Source organism: Arachis ipaensis, chromosome B7 (assembly GCF_059453495.1).
Source record: "Arachis ipaensis isolate K30076 ecotype BB chromosome B7, ASM5945349v1, whole genome shotgun sequence".
Taxonomy (NCBI): domain Eukaryota; kingdom Viridiplantae; phylum Streptophyta; class Magnoliopsida; order Fabales; family Fabaceae; genus Arachis; species Arachis ipaensis.
The window spans coordinates 19,908,178-19,916,965 of NC_142442.1; the positions used below are offsets into that span (position 1 = coordinate 19,908,178).

General features: G+C 37.9%; 1 non-coding gene across 1 annotated transcript; it reads left to right on the forward strand.

Moving 5' to 3' along the window:
* Positions 1 to 8,515: 8,515 nt before the first annotated feature.
* Positions 8,516 to 8,588, forward strand: TRNAF-GAA (transfer RNA phenylalanine (anticodon GAA)). Its single transcript has one exon. It is a non-coding gene; the product is annotated as a tRNA-Phe (tRNA).
* Positions 8,589 to 8,788: the final 200 nt, after the last annotated feature.

Here is an 8,788-nt window from a genome sequence, read left to right on the forward strand (position 1 = left end):
TGTGCATAGCCCAGAAAATAGCAAGCATACGGTGGTCACACATCTATATCATGCGCAAGAAGGTCGAGCTCAATTTATTGGTAGCCACCAATAATATTTTGTCCTCTACTGTATGAGATTACCGATTACGAAGACTTTTGTTGCCTTATTTTATTATTTTATTTTGATTAATCATGCCTATAAAAGGCCAGTGTTCGTGAGATAACAGGGGAAGCAAGTAAAGTAGTATGTGTTAGTTTGAATATTGGTGAGTTAGTCCATTCTCATAAGATTCAATAAGTTTGTAGCTGTAAAATAAATAGATTGAGAGGAGAAGTAGATATAGAAATGAAATAGAGAGAATAAAAAAAATTATTAATACTTTTAATATATATATTCTAAAGTCAAATGGTATTCATTTCATAATTTAAGGAATATAAGAGGTTTATGTAGGACAAAAAAAGAGAGAACGGGAAATTCCCAATTAACTCCCGTGCTGAGTTATAAAGCAACATAATAAAAGGAAGAATTAGAAAGGGTATAATAAAAGGACAGAAGATCTAAAAGGGGTTTTAATCCCTAACATTTCACTAGAAGGGAATTGGGGAAATAGTAACCACTTCCATCAACATTCTTCGAGAAATTTGGTCTGTCTCTTCCAGTGGAATTTTTTCATGTTCAAAGACCAAGCAGTTTCGAGCTCTCCAAATATTTCAGCACATAATTTCAACCAAGAGCAAATTTTGTTGGTTACCTCCACTTTCTGAGAGGTAAGCTTTCTTTCTCCTCCAACACTGATAGAGTTCTTCTTCCTCTTCTCCTATCGTCACACCTGCAAATGGACTTTTGAGCCATACTTCTTTTGCCTTATTGCAGGTGAATAAGCAGTGCATAGTCGATTCCTCTCCTATCTGACACCGGGGGCAAATCGCAGAAATTGATGGGATTCGTCGCTGGAGGTTCAACAGGACAGGAAGTCTTCCATGGAGGGAACGTCAGAGGGAGAATTTGATTTTCGGGGGTAATCTCATTTTCCACAAATCTTTCCAAATATCACTACATTGAGCTATAGGTGGACAAAACTCAATTGGTGGGTGGTGAAAATGGTAAGCCACTTGATATGCTGATACTACTTCATAATTATCAGACTTGTGAAAAATCCAGGATATTCGGTCCTCTCGATCTTCAATATTAACTGAAAGAATACTTTGAGCAATTTCTGGAGGAAACAAATACTGTATTAATTGATTATTCCATTCCTTGTTCTCAGTTAGGAGTTCTTTTACCTAGGTCACATTTTTTTGCCTTGTTGTTGCAAACTCCATAGGAGCACAATGGGGATGAGGAGATGGCAGCCATGGATCTACATAAGCACGGATACTTTCCCCTGACCTTACCTTCCAGAGCAAGCCTTTCTCAAGAACTTTATGGCCCTCTAGGACGCTTCTCCAATCCCACGAAGGTACTGCTCCTACTCCTGCCTCCATAATAGACTAGTATATATAGTACTTTCCTTTTAGCATCTTAGTGAGTAGAGAGTTTGGTCTGATGGCTATTCTCCAATACTATTTGTTCAAAAGTGCCAAATTTTGGGCTCGCAGGTCCTTAAAACCCAAACTCTCCTCCTTCTTGGGTTGCGTCATACTCTCCCAACTTATCCAAGACATTCTTCTCTCCCTTCCCTTCTGTCCCCACCAAAACTGAGATAAGATTCTATAGATTTCGATTAGAAGACTATCTGGTAGTTTGAAACAGGAGAAGCTGTAAATTGGGATGGCTTCCCCAACTGCTTTGATAAGAACGTGTCTACCCCTAGCTGAGAGCAATTTTCGCTTCCACAATTCCACCATCTTTCTAACTTTATCTTTAAGCATTCAAAAAGTGGCATTTTTAGATCTTTGGACTACAGAAGGTAGTCCTAAATATTTATCCTGCGCCCCTATATTGCGAATGTGAAGTGTGGCTGCCAAGGTTTGCCGCAATGGGGAAGATGTATTATTACTAAAAAATATTGCTGATTTAGTCAGATTTACTTTCTGCACGCTAAACCCCTCATAATCATCTAGCAAGCCAAGAAGGTGCTGGCAATTGTCAGTAGTAGCTTTACTAAAGAGAATCGAGTCATCTGCGAATAGTAGGTGGTTCACCCTAGGAGATCTTCTGTTAATCTGAATTCCACGGATAACACTGTTTTGCTCAGCCTTGTATAGCAAGAAGGAAAGTCCTTCAGCACAGAAAAGAAAAATATATGGGAATAGGGGATCACCCTGTTGGATGCCCCTATTTGGTTTAAAAAAAACCAAAAGGTTGTCCTTCCACAATAACCGAGTAAGAAACAATTGTGACGACTTCTCGAATCCATCCAATCCATCGGGAATCAAACCCGAGTTTCTCCAGAATAAACCACAAAAATTGCCATTCAACTCTATCATAGGCTTTGCTCATGTCCAGCTTAACTGTCATTTCATTTTCTAAGCCCCTCTTCTTATTCTTTAGATAGTGCATGCATTCATGAGCAACCAAAATGTTGTCAGAAATGAGCCTACCCTTCAAGAAAGCACTTTGGTTAGGACTAATGAGAGATTTCATGATTCCTTGCAATCTATGAACTAATACCTTCGAAATAATTTTATAGAACACTGAGGACAAGCTGACAGGCCTCACCTGTGTCATATCCCTATCATCTGGGATTTTTGGAATGAGACAGATTTGGGTGTGGTTAAAACTCCTCAGTATCCGACCACCCATAAAGAAACTCTTCACTGCACGAAAAATATCTCCACCAACTATACCCCAATAGAAATGAAATAATTTTGCAGTAAAGTCATCCTCACCTGGAGTACTTTGGGGGTGAACGCTAAAAGTTGCTCGTTTAACTTCTTCTATTGAAACTGGCCGGATTAGTTTACGGTTCATAGCTGGTGTAACTTTAGCCTCAAACTCTTCAAAAGCGTGACAAGGATCAGTAGGGTTATCTGATGAGAAGATCTCCTGAAAATATCTTTCTGCCACTGCTGCTATGGCTCTATGAGATGTGGCAATTGCACCGTCATTTCCAACTAGTCTCCAAAGTTTGTTTCTTTGGTTCCTTGCTTGGAAATTTCGATGAAAGAATTTTGTATTCCTATCACCAAGTTGTAACCATTTAATACGTGACTTATCCTTCCAAAAACTTTCCTCCCAGATGTGGGCAGCCTCTAACATTCGTTCAAGTTCATCTAGTTGATCTTCTCCTTGTACTCCTAAGCCTCGCAACTCCTCAATACTAGCAGTCATTTCCTGAATGTGCTTTGCAGAGTTAGTACAATTTTTCTGCTGCCATTGAACCAAACGGTGCCGACAGAGCTTCAATTTTTTAGCCAGTCTAAACATTGATGAACCTGTAACTTCAACACTCCAAATTTCTGCTATTAGCTTCTGAAACCTTCCAAACCACACCAACGTTCCTGGAACTTGAACCTTCTTTTAGATTTTTCCAATGGAGGATTTGAGTCTAACAATAATGGGGCGTGATCAGATCCATTCTCAGACAATCTAGTAACTACTGCTGCCGGATAGGAACTGAACCACACATCATCAGCCATGAATCGATCTAAATGTTCTTGGATTAACTCTTGCCTTCTTCTTTTATTAGACCAAGTAAATGGTCTCCCAACCATACCCAAATCTACCAAACCATTTTCATTAATAAACCCAGAAAAAGCAGCCATGGAAGCATTAGATTTGACTCCCCCGCCATCCTTCTCTTGGAGATTGGTGATAGCATTAAAATTTTCGAGGACAAGAAAACGATTCTGCAGTTGCTGAAAAAATGATGATAATTCCCTAAATTGATAAGCCCGTGTCTGATCCGACGTACTTAAATGCACCCCTACAACTCCCCAAACTTCGTTAACTGGGTCTTTAATTCTGGCAGCAATGAAGAACCGACTGGACAGAATAACTTCAATCTCCACCCCCTCCTTCCATGCTAGAGCAAGCCCACCTGCATTACCCTCCGGATCCACCAAAACCTAGTCCACAAAGCCGCATGCCCTTAACTTCCTCTCAATTTGACGAGGTTGATTTTTAGTTTCGCAAAAGAAACCAATTTCTGGGGAGTAGGATCTACAAATCCCTTTAAGATTATGGAATATCAGGGGTCTGCCCAAATCCCGACAATTCCAACTTATCAACTTCATGGGTCCTGGGGGTGCCAATTGACGGTTGGCACCCTCCACCTTCAGAGTAATAGTAGTGTGGTCATCGAAACACATCTTCTTTAGCTGTTCTAGGTTTTCCTTTCCTCCATTCATCCTTTTACTCCCCATAAAAGATTTGTTACGAGAGCTATGTTGTCTGACAGGCTGTTTCATACTCACTTTTTTAATACCAATACTAGATTTTTTGGGGGTGGTAATAATCTGTTGATCGTGAGTCAAGGCATTCGAAATATCAACCAGAGCCAGCGGGGTAGTAGTGCTAGAAAAGGTTTGACCAGTATCCTCCAAATTCTCATCTCCTTCCCCCCTAGCCTCTGAATTAGAGGAAGTCTGCTGGTTTGATTGTTTCTGATTTTCCTCTTGCATGCTTATTCCATTAAAACCTTCAATTAACCATGAAGGAAGAGGATTTTTCCTTGGCTAAATTGAACCAACATTTGCACTGATCTGTTGTGAGCTACTTGGCCTTTTCTTCCTTTCGAGTCATCTACCAACCTGAGTCGCTCTGAGCCATTCACCAACCTTATCCTCCTTTAGGGTGTTCTCAGTAGAGTCACAACTGAAGTCCTGACAGTGCTTGGAATCATGTCCCAGCATAACACAATAGGTGCAGAAAATTCCTAGTCGTTCATACCTGATTCCTACTTCTACTGTTTTTTTATCTGGACCCACAATTTTTAGAGTGTCCCGGAGCCTCTTGTCACCATTGATTTCCACCCTTACTTTAATAATACGTGCCTCTTTGCCTCTAACTTCAAATAAGTCGATGTCACTAATGGTTCCCAGATGACCTCCTAATTTTTTACCCACCTCCAACGTCTTGAACTGTTCTGGCAGCCCACAAACCTGAGTCCAGATTGGAAAGGTAGATATCATGTTGTCACACACCTCTTCCGATTGGTTCCATCATTGAACATGAAGCACATAGTTTTTGAAGAGCCAAGGAGCCCCCCTTTCAATCCTCATAACGTCGACTTCCTTTTCAAAAAAGAATTGGAAGCGGTTGTTGCCTTTCTCCACTACCCTAAATTTCTCTGGTTTAAACCATATTTCAAATAGGGCATTCTCTAATGTGCCAATCAAAAAAAACCTGTCAGCGAAGATACAACCAGCCAAACTTCTAGTGCAAGTCTGAACCCCTTCAGATATATCGTTTTCCTCCAGAACAATCACCTCCTCCTCATCGTCGTCCCCGTTGGGATTGGTAGCACAGTGGTCCTCTTTGTCATCACTCATATTCAGCCACCAAAAAAAGAGGGGATGGAGTGATAGAAACGAAGATTGAGAGAATTATTGTGAAAGGAAAGCAGAGAAAAGGTCGAATAGAATATAGTAAGAAAATTAGGTTATAGATGAGAAGGTTGAATGAGAAAGAAAATGGTGATGAAAGAGCATAGATTAGGTGGGTATATCAATGGATAGATTGTAACACGGATTACATACGTGTGAATGAGAAGAATATGTAAATGGCATTAGCCATGAAAAAACCTTCGAGGCAAGAGACAAAACCCTAGCAGAGCACAAGATAAAACCCTAACAGAGCACTTGTATGATGTGAGTTAATATTCCTACTTTTAATATATATATATATATATATATATATATATATATATATATATATATATATATATATCATTATAATTGAGATTTTATAATACATTTTTAATAATAATATACTCATTAAATTTTGCTAAGAAAACACAACTATACGGACTTTATTTTGCTAATGAGTTATAGCTCAAATGACATAGTCTTTCTATACTCATTTATACTCATTTATTTAAGAGGTCACGGGTTCAAATTTTTCTTTGATAAAAAAAATACGCGCTTGATGAATCCATATTTGATGATGATTTTTGGTTAGAATTGAATGGATTTCATCACATAAACTTGCAATTATTCCCTTGAATAGCATGCTTTTGAATTTTCCTCCCAATTTGTGCTTGATTATGAAAATATGCTCTTTTGTGCCCAATTTGATCTATTTTCTTTCATTTGCCTTCCATTCGATGCCTTGATGTTGTTTGTGAGTGATTTCAGGTGTGTAAGGTAGGAATGGGTTGGAGAAAATGGAAGAAGAGCATGCAAAGTGGAGGAAACACAAAGAAACAAAGGAGATGAGTTCAGAGATGTGTGCGTGCGCACAGCCACTTGTGCGTACGCACAGCTGCCCAATCAGAGCGCATAGATCATTTCGAGCGTGTCGCGCGTCCAACCAAGCATCGCCTAGTGTGCGTGCGCACAGTTACTTGTGCGTATGCACAGGAAAGGATTTTCGCAAAGTGTGCGGACGCACGCATCTGTGCGTCCGCACAGGTGTCCGCGCATGACTTCATTAAAATGGCATGTGACTCATGATTTGAAGGCTTTGGAGGCCCATTTCTAAAGTCTTTTAGCTCATATTGGAAGGAAAATGAAGGGGGAGAACATAGCATATCATTAGTATAGTTTAGGAGTAGTAGTAGGAAGCTTTTAGTTAGTTTTTCATCATCTCTATTAGGGTTTATATTAGGGTTTTACATTCAAGTGCCATTTCCATTTTTGATCTTGGATTTTGCTAGCTTCCATTGTAAGTATTCTATTATCTAAAAATAATCAAGTTATTAATGACTGGACGAAACCAAGAAATAACTCCTAACGTGCGAAATTATAGAGGGTCCCCTTTAAGATCAAACAATTCCATCGAATTGAGTATGATTGTATGTGTGATAGCATCTACTATACCAGGAATATCAATGAACCCGATTATTGAAATTGCTCAGGATATCCTTTTTTAGCTTCTAGAATCTATTTCTTAGTTCAAGATCCGACCCCTCTTATCTTACTAACTGGAATCAAAGAATTAGTAGATCTGTTCCGCCCAAAATGGGAATGGGCTAGGGTTATGAACTTAGAATCTAGAATCTGATGATCGAGTCGATTCCATGATTCTAAGTTCATTCCATACCGGACTAGACCGGAATAGGGTTATATACATTCTCATTATGAGAAAGGGGTCATTCGAGCGTATCTAAATAGATACTATGTTTACATATAATAGATCCCTGCATCGTTCTGTTCCATTTAGGATTAGGAATAGGCGTAATCGGACCCGCTTTTTACATATCTATCATTATTTTGGACCCTATTCACCTCTTTGGGCTTCTATTGAATCGAGAAATAGGTTTGATTGTCCATCTTTTTGATAGAATATATATAAGATATCCTACGAATAATTCAAATCGAACCAATTGGATGTCCGACTTGGGCCTATATGACATGACCGATCAATAAAAATACTCTAACACTCCACCTTTGTCATATATTCCATACATAACACTAGCTAGATATCATATTCATGGAATAGGATTCACTTTCAAGATGCCTTAGTGGTGAAATGGTAGACACGCGATACTCACAATCTCGTGCTAAAGAGCGTGGAGGTACTGATTCTTGAATACCTACTATGGTCGAATATTCATGTGGTATTTTCTCAAATTTTGCACGTGTGATACATGTTCCCTCTATTTCTCCAAGCAAAACTCTTCGCATCGCAATGCCTATTATATCAGCTTGGCCTTTCATAAGTGGAGACAGAATAAAACGTCCATAATAAAGGCGCTTACTGTCTACTCTTGATTCAACACACTTCCACTGTAATGTTTGATCGAAATAAAATCAAGATATCATATTTTGGTAGTAGAATTATAACAACTGAGATATTGGATAAAAAAAATATAAAAAATCTGATTATAAGTTGTAAAGCAATAAGAATATACAGATAAAAATGAAATCAAATCAATTCCAAGTTAAAGAAATAATTGAATATTCATATTAACTGATCAATTTATTCACTCTATCCTAGTCTGACTGAAGAATTGATTAATCGGACGAGAATAAAGATAGAGTCCCATTCTACATGTCAATCTCGACAACAATAAAATTTATAGGAAGAGGAAAATTCATCGACTTAAGAAATTGTGAGGGTTCAAGTCCCTCTATCCCCAAAAGACCTGCTTAACTCTCTAATTCTTTTTCTCATATGTTAGTTTTTTTTTCAATTTTGGAAATTCGTTATGTGTCTTATTTAGTATAGTCTTTCACAAATGGATTCGAGTAGAGTTTTTCTTTCTTTTTCTTATCGCAATCAACAATCATAAGTATTTGTTTGGGATATGTATTGGAATACATTGGAATCTATTTGGACTATGGAATAAGAATAATATATTCTTATATATGCTAATAATAATAATATATATTCTAATTAGAAATTTTTTGTCTTGTTTTTAGTTGATATGGAGTTATTGACATATATTTAAGTAATCTAATAAGATTAATATGATGCCTCAAGAGAGGTTAGGATAGCTCAGCTGGTAGAGCAGAGGACTGAAAATTCTCGTGTCACCAGTTCAAATCTGGTTCCTGGCATATGATGAATTTGTATGAGTATCTTTTATCCATAATCTATATTCATTAAAATGAAATAGGAATATGGATTGTGAATAATAGATACGTATTCTTTTTTATCGGATGTTGATACATATTAATTTATCCATCTAGGTGTCTGGAGATGTTTACTAGATGAGTAAAATTAATTTTTTGAATCATTTGGTTGAAGTTGAAAAATT